Source organism: Cylas formicarius, unplaced genomic scaffold (genome assembly GCF_029955315.1).
Source record: "Cylas formicarius isolate icCylForm1 unplaced genomic scaffold, icCylForm1.1 PGA_scaffold_1__22_contigs__length_36826433, whole genome shotgun sequence".
NCBI lineage: Eukaryota > Metazoa > Arthropoda > Insecta > Coleoptera > Brentidae > Cylas > Cylas formicarius.
Window position 1 is genome coordinate 18,460,398 of NW_026844264.1, and position 15,849 is coordinate 18,476,246.

At 33.8% G+C, this 15,849-nt stretch overlaps 1 protein-coding gene across 2 annotated transcripts in view; it reads right to left on the bottom strand.

The window, feature by feature from the left end:
* Positions 1-7,521, bottom strand: part of LOC132697070 (neuroligin-4, Y-linked-like) — a 489,753-nt gene extending 482,232 nt beyond the window's left edge. For both annotated transcript variants that reach the window (XM_060662334.1, XM_060662335.1), the window contains exon 1: positions 7,305-7,521. The gene's annotated coding sequence lies outside the window, so the exon portion shown is untranslated. The remainder of the gene's footprint in view (positions 1-7,304) is intronic.
* Between the last annotated feature and the right edge of the window lie 8,328 nt (positions 7,522-15,849).

Sequence of the window (15,849 nt, forward strand, 5' to 3'; positions counted from 1 at the left end):
GGGTTAGCTTTCAATAATTACGTGGAAAATTTTAATAACTACGACACGATGTCGTTTCATTTCATGTCATTGCAGATTCGTGCGTATATGGCCCCGGTGTCTCACAATTCACGATATTCACGGCTAAGGTACACAGTTGGCCAAGCCGGTAATATGGACTGGGTATTAAGAGATTTTTGGACAAGTGACAAATTTGGTTTTCACGTTATATTTTTTTAGAACTTTTGATATGTGGTCAGTGATGTTTTGAATGTCAGGAAGGACAACAATGGCAAGTGTGGGATTCCTTTCGGCTTCATTGCTATTGGAAGGTTGTGGTGAAGTGTATTTTGTGATGGAACATTTAATTTCTTTAATGTGAAAATTATTAGAGAGAAGAGCAGAGGTGTTCTAATTCTGGATTTTGTGACTCGGGCTGAGATAGTTTTAACGTTCTATAAACAAAAGAGTTGATAACCGATGAATTTTGGGCTGGATGGTGTTGTAACAATGCATCAAGGTATCGATCTGTGTGCGTAGGTTTACTGTAAACACAATGACCCACTGTTAGCTCTGATTTTCCATCGATAAGAATATCTAATAATGGGAGGTCAGCTAGAGTTCAACTAACCAAAACGTAAGTTAGGGTGTATAGAGTTTAAATGTCATGGAAATGGATAAAATGGATAAAACTAAAATTCTGGCATGTAATCATTTCTCCTTCCAACGAAAAATCCAAGAGCCTATAGAAATCTATAGGCAACCTAACAATCTTATCCGCGACTCAGGTGACAGGTAAAGACCTGTCACTAATATGGGAATCAGTCGCCCGAGACGGAGTTTATGCCCCTAATTTAGTTCCGCCCCCTCAAAAAATATACAGAGTAATGTTAGAGGCAGTTTCAATTAAGCTCTGAAGAAGCCAACAGGATGACTGGCGAAACGTTCGCTAGTTTGACTCGACAAAAACCGACGCAGGAGGAATCCAGAAGTTTTATGAAAAATATTACAGTATCCTGTGGATGTTTCTTTGAAAAATTAAGACATTTCTTTTATGAAGCAAAATGCTACGTTAATTAGTGAACCATCGTTAAAATGCCGTCATCATCAACGTGCCAAAAATTTGCATTTCATGTATATTTTGAATGAGCCAATAGATTGGGTAAAATAGTTTATTTTATATTTATTAATTATAAATGCAATCTGATAGGAGAAGCACTTTTTCAAAAACTCTTTTTTACGAACGAGTTCAGTTAACAAATATTGTCTACGAATATTTATGTTGTGAATATCTGTAAGACATGTTAGTTTTTCGTGAAGATAGGGAGGACATTTGGACTTAATTAGTTTGTAATACAGACATACCGAATGCAAAGCACGTCGCCAAACCATTGAAAGGCATCCAAACTCTTCAAGCTTATTGGAAACTCTTTGCCTCCGCCGAATTCCGATTATTAACCTTATACAAGATTGCTGACCGGCTACAATCTGGATATCATATATCTATGTCTCACAATTTTACAGACATTTGGGAAAGAGCGAGATCTAGAACATAACATAAGGCAAATTGATTAAATATGAGAAGAACAAAGTTTTTTAATAAAATATAGTAATAATAAATAAAAAAAAATAAAGCCATTGTAACAATACTAATCATTTATAGCTTAATAGATATAAACTTCTGTTGATAAGACAATTTAACAAATGTTATTCAATGCGATTAAGCAAATGAAAATAAGAATAAACCAAAAAATAAACATAAGATAAAGATCGATTTTAAAAGCAAGTCGTGGACTAAATTATAAAATAGTGTTTTAAAACATGCACATACTTCGTTTTCCGCGATATTTCTGGGAATATCCTGGAAAGGCAACTATGCCCTAGCTTGAGCTGCCCTGTATCGTTTACCATTTCCATGATACCAAGTATAAGAATCAAATGCTGGACATAAAGATAATGATTTACAAAAATTTTTTTGCAGCAGTGATGCTGGAAAATTGTGCTTTCGTTGTTTTGACTGCGTTGGCGTGACATTGCCTTGAATTCTACTAACTGCGTTCATAATACACACGTGAAATCATTAGTTTGTGGCTAAAATGAATTATGTTTAAGCAAAAGCAGAACAGTTCGTCAAAAAAAGACGGCTGAGTGATCTGCTCCTTTTGACTTGAATGCTTGGCAACCCCAAAGAGTTCATCTAGAAGTTGGCTAGTAATGGAATACAGCACAAGAAGGACGAGTGGCAATAGTTTAGCAATGACTGATCCATTCATTTTTAAAGTAAATTTATCCAATTTTGAGGTCGACCGTAAATACTAGATTTTCACAATGGTCTGCGGCAAGCTGGCCTAATTTTCCGGGTAAATCTGAATGTACCATACGAGCCAGAACTACTTCTGTTCTCACGAGCTGGATGGGTTTATAAAAACATTTTAACAACAAACAATGTTGCAGTGAATTTCCATGAAAAATGGTGTGTTGAAGTTGATGTTCGTATTCTCTACATGTAACTGATGGTCGTGCCATCGGGGCCGATAGCGATATTCCTGTATCTGACAAGATTACCATCTAGAGACCAATCATTGCCGTCAATAAGCTGCTCGCTTGTTTGAGTAATTGTATCCCTTGGTGACATGTTAGAGAAGGAAAAACAAAAAATACATAATTTGCGGTTTTCGTAGTTGTTTCTGTTGTCGACATGTGCAAAAAATTTAAATTTGGGCATATGAATTTACACAAACATTGTTAGGAGATTGTAACGTCGTTGGTCTTTCAGTTCTCTCCCGATTTTTTAATAAAACTTAAAAAGTGACCTTTCGATACTCAAAGAAACTGCGGCTAAAAACTGCTTAATAGCATTCTAATAACAATGTTTATATTCAGTTTTTGAAGCTCTTTTTCTATACTAGGAGATCCGGTGTAAAATATCTACAACTTATCGAAAATGTGACGCCAAAATATCAAAACACATCTTCACAATCTAAAATATATAGGCGGAAATTTTGTAACAAAATGAAAAGCAACAAAAATAGTTCCCAAATTAAAATATATTTACTGCAGTTTTTCATAATAACTTTTGGTGTACCAAAATTGCATTAAATTGTAGGCCTATTTTACAGCTTTTTTTGGACATTGCTTTAAAACACGAAATTCGAAGCTATCGACTTCAAATTTGACGAACAAATAGCTTTTGGTCTCCTGACAAACCCTTTTGAAATTGGGGGTGGGTTGGGATTGGACAGTGCGCCCTTTTAGGACAAAAAGCCTTTGAAATACAAAGCTGCGTAGTGACTTTGTAAACTACGTATCAGATAGGACAAAGCAGACGATTCGCACAGCCGCGATTTTTTCGAAAGCAATTTTGTTTATTAATGTAAAGAATAAAATCTAAACAATAAAATGATATAACAAAGAAAATACAAGAATCGGGCATACCCAAAGGAAACGTTGAGGTATTTGATTTTGATTCGTTTATTCGTGTCTAGGGCTGCATTTCGTTTCTCCGCACAAAATAACTGTCCAAACATTATATTGTAGGTTTAATATTCCAACGTGTAGTTAGAACGTCATTTGAATTTAGTATATGTTGTGTCAGATTTCTTTAATATAGGATATTATCAGCACATACTGATACAAGATACATCAAAAGAAAAGGATAATGTATAATTTTTCGACCTTATATAGCAAATAAAGTTTTTGTGAAATGTGGTGAATGAATTTTCTTCGCACTAGTATGATAAAAAAGTGTATAGTAAAGCGTAGGTATCTTGGTTCACTTTGATTGCTAGAACGGATTCGGTGGAAAAAGCACGGGCTTCCAGGTGCGCTTTAGTATTGGACGTTGGGCCAATTAGTAAGCAGATTACCCTAAGGCCTTGCCGTCTATTCAGTAATTACAATACAGGATTTACCACTGAACTATAACGTAACACAATTAGAAGGCACTAGTATAAATCTATTCGATATAACGATACTCAATTTTACGCTAGATGAAATAATATCATTGTACCATTTTAAACATGACAAGACCTCGTCGTCACTATTAGCACATTCCTAGCAATTTGCTTTGAAATTTCAGTAATTTTAGCTTAGTTAGCGTTAAGGCGCGATTGTTAACAAAAGTATATAACTATGGGAATAGGAATGTAAATGTTTTAATAATTAATCAATAAAATCAAAAGAAACACACCTTAGAAACATATTTTTTTAAATGGAACACCATAGAAAATTTTGTAAATTAGGGCTCTTCCCAGAACATTTGAATGAAATTGTTATTGATTTTCAATTTAAAGAGACGTTGCCAAGTTTATGTTTTTTTTATAAAATATTTTTGCAAATTATCTGATGCTTATTTCAAAACACTACCTTCCTAATAATAAAAGTTGACTTTAACATAGTCAAGTGCATTATCACGAGAGGCGCCCAAACAATCGTTTTATACAAAGGGGTCATCCTAGCTTGACGAAATTTATACTAACTTTTCCCTGGTTTTCTCAAAGGAGCACAGTCTCTTTACAACTTATATTGAAATTTAGTTTTTCTATATGTATCAAATTATTCCATTATGTTTTTTATTATTATTCATTTACATCAACACGTTATCTTTATATTTTAAAGCTAATCGATTTAATAACCTGCTTTTTAAAAATACATTTTTTTACTAATAAATTATTTTGGAAATTCGACTAATTCTTGATATCATTTTACAAAAAAAATCCTTGAAGAGCGACACTTGCAAATTATTCGACATCAAGTAAAAGTACATCTTGAAAACTTACAATGATTACCTAAAAAATAGGACTAAATAATTAGTTGTTCAATAATAGTACTAATACTTTCTTGAATGCACAGTTCAACGCGTTTTTCGAAATCATAATTCACATTTTGACGCATTGATTGATTGATGGCAAATAAAAACAAAAACGTCTTAAATATGCTACTTAGTAATAAAAGAAATATATAATTGAGTAAAAAGTGCATTGAATCGTATATTTAAATTTAAAATGATTATTACGGAAAAACATTAATTAATAGGTATAGGCAAATCTCAACAAAATGACTTTTAGTTTCGTCATGTTGGCAATATTTTGGAAAACGCCCTCTACGACCTAATTACTTAGGCGCTAAACTAAACTCTACGATTACTAGTTTTTAAGTGAGATTTGACAAACTTATCGTCGTTCCAAAACCGTGGCTAAAATAACGGAAATGTCCAAAGTAGTTAGCGAATATGGGTATCGAATCTTAAGTCTTGAACTGCCACTTTGTGCACCCTTGATCACTGCTTAGTTGGGAATTTCAGAGGAAGGACTAAAAAAGTTAATAAATTGGCAACGTCGCATTAAAATTCAAAAACAATTACGATGTCAAATAAACTTGAAGAAATCATAGTATGCAAAAAAAATTATATAGAATGTTCCATTAAGAAATATATATATATTGGTATTACCACGCTTATCCGAAACATCTTCTATATTGGAAAATAATTTAGAAAATCAGTGATACATGCCGAATATGAATTCTATATAGATGTCAAACGCTATTCTACTCAATAAAACTCTTAATTAGTTTGAAAAATGGTGCTATAAGTAAATGAGTTATAAAGTCTGTTCATAGATATGAGAAAGTTACTAAGTGATACGAATTAAGGAAAGACCCGGGCAAGCTGAAAACATGAAATATGGCCGAACAGGTCCGTACTTTGCTTAGAATTTAATTATTTGGGGTTTTGTTAGGAAAGACACCAAACAATATTTATTTATTTATGTATGTATTTACGGTTAAATCTAAAATAAAATTACAAATCGATATCATCGCCTGTTGTAATTATTATTTGTTCTATATTATTTGCAATATGAATATACGATTGTTCTGCTTTTTCTATATGTTTAACAGAATTTACCCAACTTTGTGGACGGATGTTAAAAACTTCGGTTTCTATAAGTTTGAGGACATTGGAGTTAACACGGGGAAAAACATTGTTACGACGAATGGCAGATTTCAGTTGGTGCCAAACATGTTCAATGGGATTAAATATACAGTGGTAAGGTGGAAGCCTTAAACCTAGATTTTTTGCATAATTATCACAGCCGTGTATTCCTTTTGTAGGTTCAAGCTTTGTAGAACCTCAATTAATTGCTTTTTGGTATAATCTTCGTGAAAATAAATGTCATTATTATACATGTAGTATTGGATTGTGTCACATGAGGAAGGGGTTTTGGTCAACTGTCTACTGTGATAACTTACATTGTCCATTACAATGACACTATTAGGAGGAATGTTTGGAACTAGTTTGTTTTTAAACCAACTTTCAAATAAATCAACGGTGGTGTCTTCATGATAATCCAGAAAAGAATCTTTAATATTTTTCGCAGACAGAGAAAGTCCATTTGGAATCCAACCATCTTTACAGCCAGCATGCAAAATAGTTATTCTTTTACCTCTTTTTGATGGCGCGATTGCTTTACACTTATCCGTTGAGTCAACCCAACCCTTTTGCGGGGTATTACTTCACTTTCACTCGAGAAAATGTCAGCATCGCTTCTTTTTTCCCTCGCGTTTCTTCTAAAGATGCTTGCTTGCTGGCACCACGTTCAATGAGAGTCAAATAAACATTGTTTATAACTTCTTTAGTCTCGATAGAATAGTGTTTTCTACATTTGGCGGGAGCATCTCACGAGATACACTAGACTCGCACATATTTTGCATAATTCGCACACAATTCAACACAGGCTGTATTACACACGAAACAACCATGATTACTAATAAACTTAAACTAAGTAGTATACCAAACCAAAGAATATTAAACGCAGGTAGGTATAAAATTATTTTCTATTGACCACCTTTGGATAATCCCATTCAAAAGCAATTGGTCACTTTCTTATATCTATGAACAGACCATACCACTTTAATTCTGGGTACACTTTATAAAACCTCACTGGAAACAGGTTCTTGACATTTTCGAAAAGCAAATTGCTGTTCAACTTCAGCGTTGCAACCACATCTTACTTCGTATACTTTTGGATGTTGGACAGAAAATAAAGAAAATTGTCATAATCGAGATACTTAAATATTAAATAAACAAACCAAAATTAACTGCTCGAAGTTGAGTTAATCACAAAATTTTCCGTTCATTTTAATAAGTGTACCTCCATATTTTCCCTAGATCAGTAAAAATATATTTGTACACCTTCCAAAACTAACGAGAAAGTCAAACACTCGTAGGCGATCTTCCGGAAGTCTAACGTGTACACAGAGATTAACTTGCATAGCAGCTTTAATTTAAGTAAACAGTGAACGTAACTTGATATTCCTCAAGAACCTACCTCAGTGTTTCGTTAGTTCTCCCTTCCAGTCCCACGACGACAAGGACGGCAGCTTGAATATCAATTTTCCACTCGCGTGCACTGTTTAGGACCATCAGTTCCATGTAAACATTTTCGTATTTATTTTATTTGAAATTTCACATGTCCGTCACAGAATCGTCACATTTCTATTTACATTCGAAATTGTGACGTAAAATTCCGTACACGAAAATTAACGTATTTTAGCGATACACGAATCCGGCGGAAAAAACACTTCGCGATCGCGCGGATCAAAACTGGGAAGGCGCGTTATCTTTACGTACTTCAGCGCGCCTTACAGATACAACTAACCCGGACCAAGAACGGATGCCGAAGGGACACTAATAAGTTCATCCAGTTGCCGCCAGGAGCGCTTCCGCGATACCAAAAATCGTTACTATGTGCGCAGGAATCTTGGTGTTGGGTGTTGCAAATTTATTTGTCGGGAGTACGCCAATTGATCATAATCGACGATGTATGTTCACTATATGGGTTTTTGATGAATGGATTTTATTATTTTTGGGGCCGATAGGTTCCGGTTAGTTGGTTTCGGGGTGGGAAATTAATTCGAATCAATAAATGGAAAGGAAGAGCACGATGTCCGCGAACATTACAGATTACGCCGGAATTTAATGGATTCTCTTTGTTGCACGGATGATTAGAGATTTCGCCTTGTCCACCGTCACTGCAAAATTTAAAACTCGTATTCTGGGAGTTGATATTTAATTATTTATAAGAAAAATTGTCACACTAATTAGATACGAGCGAAAAAAATACAATATATTGTATTTACATATTTATACTCCGCGTTACGATTTACTACAGTTATTGTAGTTTAATAATAACAAAACATCAAAATAAGTATAAAATTTAACCATTTAAGTCATATCCTTAAAAACCTTGTTAACAAAATAAGAGGATTTGGTTCTTCACAAAATGGTGGATGCAAAATATTTGTATTATTATTATAGTACTATGATAAATGTTATTTTAAGGATTGTAGCCCGTTTAAAATGTTGCCTAAGCATATCCGGTTCTCTCTTGTCCAATATTTTGGGTCAATGTCAATGTCACAACATTAAACGTTTGCAATTTGCCTATAAATTAACTGTAGGGAGTTTAAGTTGTTACAAGAGGACTTGATTAGGTTGATCCACTGGTCTCAACCAAATAAGTTAGATCTAAGTGTTACCGTATCAACTCTGGTCTCAACCAAATAAGTTAGATCTAAGTGTTACCGTATCAACTTTTAAGTTTGAATTTAGTTATTCTATTAATAGTAGGTTTTTGAAATATCTTCTTTTTTGTTGTGTGGTCTCTATCGAGAATGTGTGATTATAATTATTCCAAATAGAATATCAAATGCCCTCCTCTTAATGGTAGCAGAGATGTGACTGAAGTCATATTTATTTTCTAATTTTTATATGATCAAGTTTATATTGTAGTATTGTTTAATATTGCTATTTTTAATAAATCTTTAGAATAGTTTGTTGGCTTTGCTATTGTTTTTACTCTCCTGTTTTGACATATTATAGATATGTCAACATTTTGTACCTAACCTTGGTTACTAGCTTTGCGCAAAATGTTTAAGTACTACAGGTCATTTAAGTCACAAAAGTTCTCCACAGTCATAGGCAAATTGCTAATTTTAAAGCAGCCTATTATATCACTGACAAAAAATAATGTACATGAATGCGGAGCAGTGGCCACCCTGTAGAACACCAGATGTTACATGGACATTGAACATAGACATAACCACGACCTACAAGCTTTGGAACAACATTTAAAGCTCTATACACCCCGTCACCAAATAGTTCGAGTTTTCGTTAGTGCAGACATACACAATTTTGTGAAGATCCATGTCTATAAAACAGTTCTTTTATTTTCGCCTTTTTTGCGCGTTTTTGTTGGTCTATTGCAAGGGATTAAATGACACGATCATGCGCGATCTCCATTACGCGACATGTCATTGTCACCTGCATTCCCTTTATCAGCATGACAATCTGTATGTCCCACCATTTCTCCATTTATCATGTTTCTCACAAATGCGGATGCGCCAAGCCTTCGGCAGTCCGGTTCGCCACAGGGCAGAATTTTCTTGCGTTCTCATCCCTCCTTTAGAGCAGTCACAGTTTAATGGGCGGAAGTGGAATTTGCTACTAGTTTTCCAATTCTGTTGGCATACACCATGAAGTTTTAGGTATATACAGAGTTTTTAAGAAATCCCAGTTTTATAATCAATCAATCAATCATCTGTGGAAATTTCCGTCAAAACTATTACAGATTACATATTACCTGTTACTGCAAGAATATTACAAAATTATTTACATGAGGTGAATATCGAGAATTTGCCTTGCTTATGGAATCAAATAATCAGAAGAATGTCGATCAAGCACAAATAAAACGGCTGGTTCAAAGTTTGAGTCGTCGATAGGAGTAGGAGAGAAAATACGCGATATTGACATTTTATTTGTTTAATTTTTTTTTTGTAATAAATTGTAATTGACATTGTGTTTGACATTAAATTCCATATTTCGCCTAATAAGTGAGATAAAGACGTGAATAAAAAAACAAACTGCTGACAAAAGACCAACACCTAATACTGCTGACGGGAATTCCCACAAAATGTGACAAATATTGAATATAAAACTGGTTTTTCTTTAAACAATCTGCAAATGTCTAAAACTAAAAAAATTTAAATTGAAAGATGTTTGTAACATTGTTTCTCAAGATTTAAGCTACAATAAAAAATATGTATGCAAATGGAGTCAGCAGTTCGCTAGAAAATTTAATTTTAAATTGACTCAAATTGACGTACAGTGTCTAACAAGTACGTCCGAAAAGTTCAGAATAACTCAAAGATGCATAATAATATAAAAAAAAGTTGTTCCTTGGTCACGAAAATACAAACATACTGGTTATTATAACAATCCAAATCCAAACAACTTGTGTGGCTTTGTCTCTTTGACATTTCGACAAGTTCTGAGATTAAGCCCTATTACAATTATCAAATAAAATCGTAGAGCTTTCTAATAAATTGCATACGTCACTCGGTCGAAGATTTTATACAGGTTTTGAAAAAGAACGGCTCTTCAACGCCTGAAGTGTATTCAAGTTTCTCCCATTGTCTATTTCCGTTATTCGTTTCTCTGGTTTACGCAAAGAAAATTACTTACGAGAGTTCCTGATAGTTTACTCTTAATACAGGGAACCAAACAACTTTTGTCTTAAAGTTCCTTTTCATACTTTTGATAGCAGACCACCCAGTGCATAAACTTCCTCTATATTCCTTACAAACGATACGAAGAGAGAAGCGATTATGTCACTACACTTTTCCATAAAGTCTAGCATTCCTATTAAATTTTGGTGGCTTATGTAGGTTTGTTGATCATTAGGGGATGAGGAAATAAATTCAGTCCGACGTATTGGCAAAATAAACAAAACTATATTTTCTCTTATTTACCTGCTCGCACCTCGTACAACTTCGTCGACACTTGGTATATGGACAATAAGAAAAAGAGTAAACGGCACGACTTCCTGCGTTACCCACGTCTTTTACGTCTTTTTCGTCCAACCGTAGACACCTAATGCCCGTGCTCAAACGTCGTGACCTTCTTTTACCTTTCGTCGGTACGCATCAAAAACTAGACCCTAATTTCAGGCACCTCCGCAAAGCGGCTTCCTTTTGATTTCGTCTCGCGTCCGTTAAAAGAAATAATGTAAACATAGCCTTCCATAATTGCATGTAGAAATAACAAAGAAATACCGTGCTGGCGAAAACTAAATGAAAGAATATGGTATTTTATCTACACGTATAATATTTATTTTTTATTTTTATATAATATTTAGGCAAAAAATATTTATATTTGGAAAAAAAACACCGAAAAAGTAAGAAATTATTTTACAAACTGAAAATACAATTTTTGAGTAGTTGAATGAGGATGCAAACGTGCAATGCAATTCGTTTATCAATAGCTATATCAACGTGTGCTAACTAAGTCAAGTGCTAAAAGCGAAGTAAATCGGCACTGATTGAAACTGAAAAAACAGACACATATTGGTAGCACTGAATTCAAACAACATTAATATCTTAGACTGCAAAGACGCGACAGTGACCAAAAAATAATATCAAATGAGTTTGGCACAAGCACCAACAAGATATCAAAATATACAGGAGAGTACAAAACCGTTTTTCTGTTTCTGTGCGACCGTTCTAACTTCATCAAAATCCGATGGAAATTAATAGCCAAATAAATAATTAAATAGATAGGTGGCGGCGTTTCATTTTCCACTTTAAACACGTAAATTTTTAGCTTCACAAACGCATCCTGGTAATTTATCTCAAAAGCCGCTTTAAATTAATGCAGTTTATCATCGCCGGCATAAAGGATGAAGGTAAATTTAAAAACTCTACACGGCGCCGCGAATATGACACAAAAAAGCGTTTGTCCATACCATTTAAAATGTACTTCGCTAATATTTGCTATGAGGAGTCGCTGGGCTTTTGCTCGCAATGGCAAATACTTTTTTAAAACAGATACTGTCGATATTTTGCGAAGAAGCATCGTATGAACATTTCATTAAAGGTACATGAACATAGTTTTCTTCGGCCGGTTCCGGTACTTTAGTCACGGGCAGCAATAAGAGTGGTTTCGATAGCCACTAATGACATTTTCACATTTGTCAGCTTTGATGGATACGTCAATCAGTCACATATTTTGTAAAAGTTTATGAGAAACTCGTTTACTATAAACTTGCTGCGCTGTGCTGGGGTCTCCCCCCCCCCTTCCCCGTGTGCCACGTACGAATAGCAACTCGTGACTAAATTGCACTTTATAAAACTTATGTAACAGGCTATTTGAAGATTCCTATTAATTTTAGGATGTTTATAGGGCATTTTCAATGTGAAACAACAAATAAACACGGACCTACGCTTAAAACCTTGGGCCTACCAGTACGTTTTTGCGAATAGCACCAAATAGTACAGTAATTAGTCATTACTAATTTATTTGAATATATATATATATATATATATATATATATATATATATATATATATATATATATATATATATATATATATATATATATATATATATATATATATATGGGAAAAATTCAAATAAAAATAATATCTTAAAATTAAATATGCAGTATTTTCGTACGCGGGTTGAATTATCCTTGGAATTTTCTGAATAAAAAATTAAAAACAACACGGAAAAGCCATTTGAAATGTAAACAAACTACCCTCCCTATTATATTCCGTGTAGGTATTTAGGCCGTATGGATTGAGCCAATATAAAACAAAAATTACACGCGATATTGCGAATGTTACATTAGCATACATTATATCCATATTTAGCATTGCATGTTGATGGCAATTACGAAATCGCCGCAAATTTCATTTATTACGCAATTCATTGGTTAAATTATAAAGCATTAGCTTTAGCACAAATTTACTTGGTCCCGGATTATTTTATGGTATCAACAATAGGACATTTTCATTAGTTATAGTCATTTTATTAAAATTTCCGTACTATTTATAGCAAAATTATTCATTCGACAATCTACCTTGATGAAGCTGCTTTGTCCGTGTCAATATTAAAAAAAAAAAAACAAATCTCTAGCTAGACTTTATAAAAATCGCGTTTTTGATTTCCCGAATACAGATTAATTTATTAATGATTAATATTTGAATACTCTTTAACTCCGATAGTAACTTTTATTAATTAATACGCATTAATAAAAACGCTAGTTATGATTGCTTAAAACAGTACGAAAGTAAATATTATGAAAAAGCCACGTCTCTTTTCAACGAAATTATTTTATACTGTTAGTTTTGAGAGTATATTTATGTACTTACTGATTGCACTTTTGTTAATGATAAATTTGACAAGCTAGGCATGAATTTTATACAATATTAATAACCGAACTAGCACCATATGTGTCAATATAGTCAGGGAGAACATTTTGTCTTATATAGCATCAGAACTTTACAAACTGGTTCTAATGTCAATTAACACAGAAAATAAAAACAATTTATATAATCGTTTTCGATTTCTTTAATCAAAACAGAACCGCTTTTTAATTTAATTAGATATTTATGGGAGTATTCTATTAGAAGTTCTGGAAAACGCCTTCATTGCTGACAATTTAACTTAAACGGCAACCTTGTAAATTCAAATGGAACACCATGTTCTGAGTAACCTTTGTTGACCTTTCCCAAATTTGCAAAAAAAAACTATTTATTCTCTACAATTTTTAATAGGACACTTAACGTGAATTACCTTTTGTATGTATATTTTATTTTTTATTATTTTTATTTATATTTATGTATATATTTTGAAATAAAGAGTAAATTTTTTATACCGTTACTTGCCTAGAGGTATTTGTTAGCAATTATTTTGACAATATATCTAAGTAAAGAAGGATGGTTCATACCGTAGCAGTCATTATTGTATTCATATATATCCTTTGAAGTCCCAAACAAAGCAAACAGCAATAGAGTTGGGTCAAACCTGGCGTGAAACCATTACTGAATAGAAAAACTTATAGGCAAAGTATTTGGCCTGAAAGGCTGACCGTACAATTTTTTTCCGTTTTTACGTTACGGTTTTCCTATACGAGTTGCTGTCAAACTCGCATGGGAACTGAATTGATGCATCTAGTGTGCGAAATGCTACCTTGGTGTGTCCCTAACTATTTCGCACAAATTGTTTCACCATTGTCAACGTTGCTTTAAAATGAGTAATATGCTTAGTTTAATATAAAAAATAGTATGAAACTAGCTTAGAATGTTCAAATTTGGTGAACGTAACTATGGAAATTAAATGGTAGTTAATAATTGATACTGTTTAACATTTGAAAATATTTGATTTCTTGGATTTTTGCTTGATCGAGGACTACAAATATTAGAATACAAAATCTCATATAGATCATATGCAGTGCGCGAAAAATGTATCTCGCATCTCGCATACTATTTCCAACGCCGAGTCATAGTAACGTAGACCAATGAATGCCACCAATTCGCGATCCTTGGCATTATTTGACGTTTTTAGAGAAAACTACTTTATCCCGTTCTCTAATCACTTAGGAAATTAGGGGCGATTTGCATGATAGATTTTATTTTGGTTAAGTTTCATTAGTTTTTGTTAGCTTTGGTTGGTTTTATTTTGTTAATAATTAATAAACAATGTGCTTAGTAAGCATTAAATGGCCATAGTTTGTCAATCAAGAATCCAGTGAGTAAGATTCCGAAAACAATTAATAACAATTAAACAAAAATTCAACCGAAAATTAGTTAGCAATAAATCTCTATCCGCACAAAATAAATAATGATAAAAGCAACACGATAGTAAAGCATTTGCTAAGCCAACATTTCCACAATAATTTATCTAAACAATAACACAATTTTAATTGCGCAATTATATACGGCAAACGCGTTTCTGTATAATTTAAGTCGGCAACCCGGTTTACCGTTTTATTCAAATGATATACAAACACAAATGCATCATTTGGCAAACCGAATAACTAAACCTCTGCAGCACAATGACTGTATAAGAACGTGTATTTCCAAAGTCTTTAAACTCTCGCAGTTTATAATTTTAATTAGGTGCGGAAGGAGCGCATCAATTTGCTCAACTTTATAAACACGCAACATAATGCGGGGAGGCATTTTGGTTTATTGCCAGGGAAATGTACACGAGGTTTCTTATTTAGGGTTTCCAGCTTCAATTTATTGCTTGGTAAATTTTACCATTAGTTTGTTTCACGATTCATTGGAAACTGGGCGCACAGCGGGTTAGTCTGCTGTTATGGGCGAGTTTTAAAAAGCTCTTTTATGTTTATCTTGCGCATCTGAAGCAAGCCCGAATAATAAACACAGTTTATTACTTTCGCTTATGCGCTCCTCACTAAACTCGAGATCTTGATAACGGTTGGTCCTAGAAATGATCAGCGTCGAAAAAAATTTTTTTTGTCTGTACGTTTTCCGTTCTCTGTTTTTGAAGTTTTTCCACTATAACTGTTGTGCGGTATCGAAGGACCAGTAAAAATTTTGAGAATTTCACGTTTTTTAATGGATTTATTGCGAAGAACAATAAATGAGTACAATCGTAGCTTTAAGTATCGCTGTTGTTATTGCACTGGCGGGAGCTAAACGACCCGTTATCCTGTTCGTTTTCGTTCGGGAAAGTTCGGTCAACACAGTTGTCGGTCTGGGCGCTTGGCGCGTGATTTCAAATTTGAATTTAGTCACATTTGCACTAACATAAGTCGCCCCCCTTGAAAAACTCCAGTGTTTCAAAAGAAATAATGTCACTGTTACGAAATTAGTCTTGATTGGGTAAAACACAGCACTTTATCACTGGTCGTTTCAGAACACCTGAAGTTGTTTGAACAGTAACAGTCCGCGTGATTCCATCTGTACCTGGATGTAGTTGAATGACTCTTCCCAGTCTCCATTTCAAGGGTGGAAGTCCATCCTCCTTTATGATCACTAGGGATCCAGCTTTTAGTAGTTGTGTTT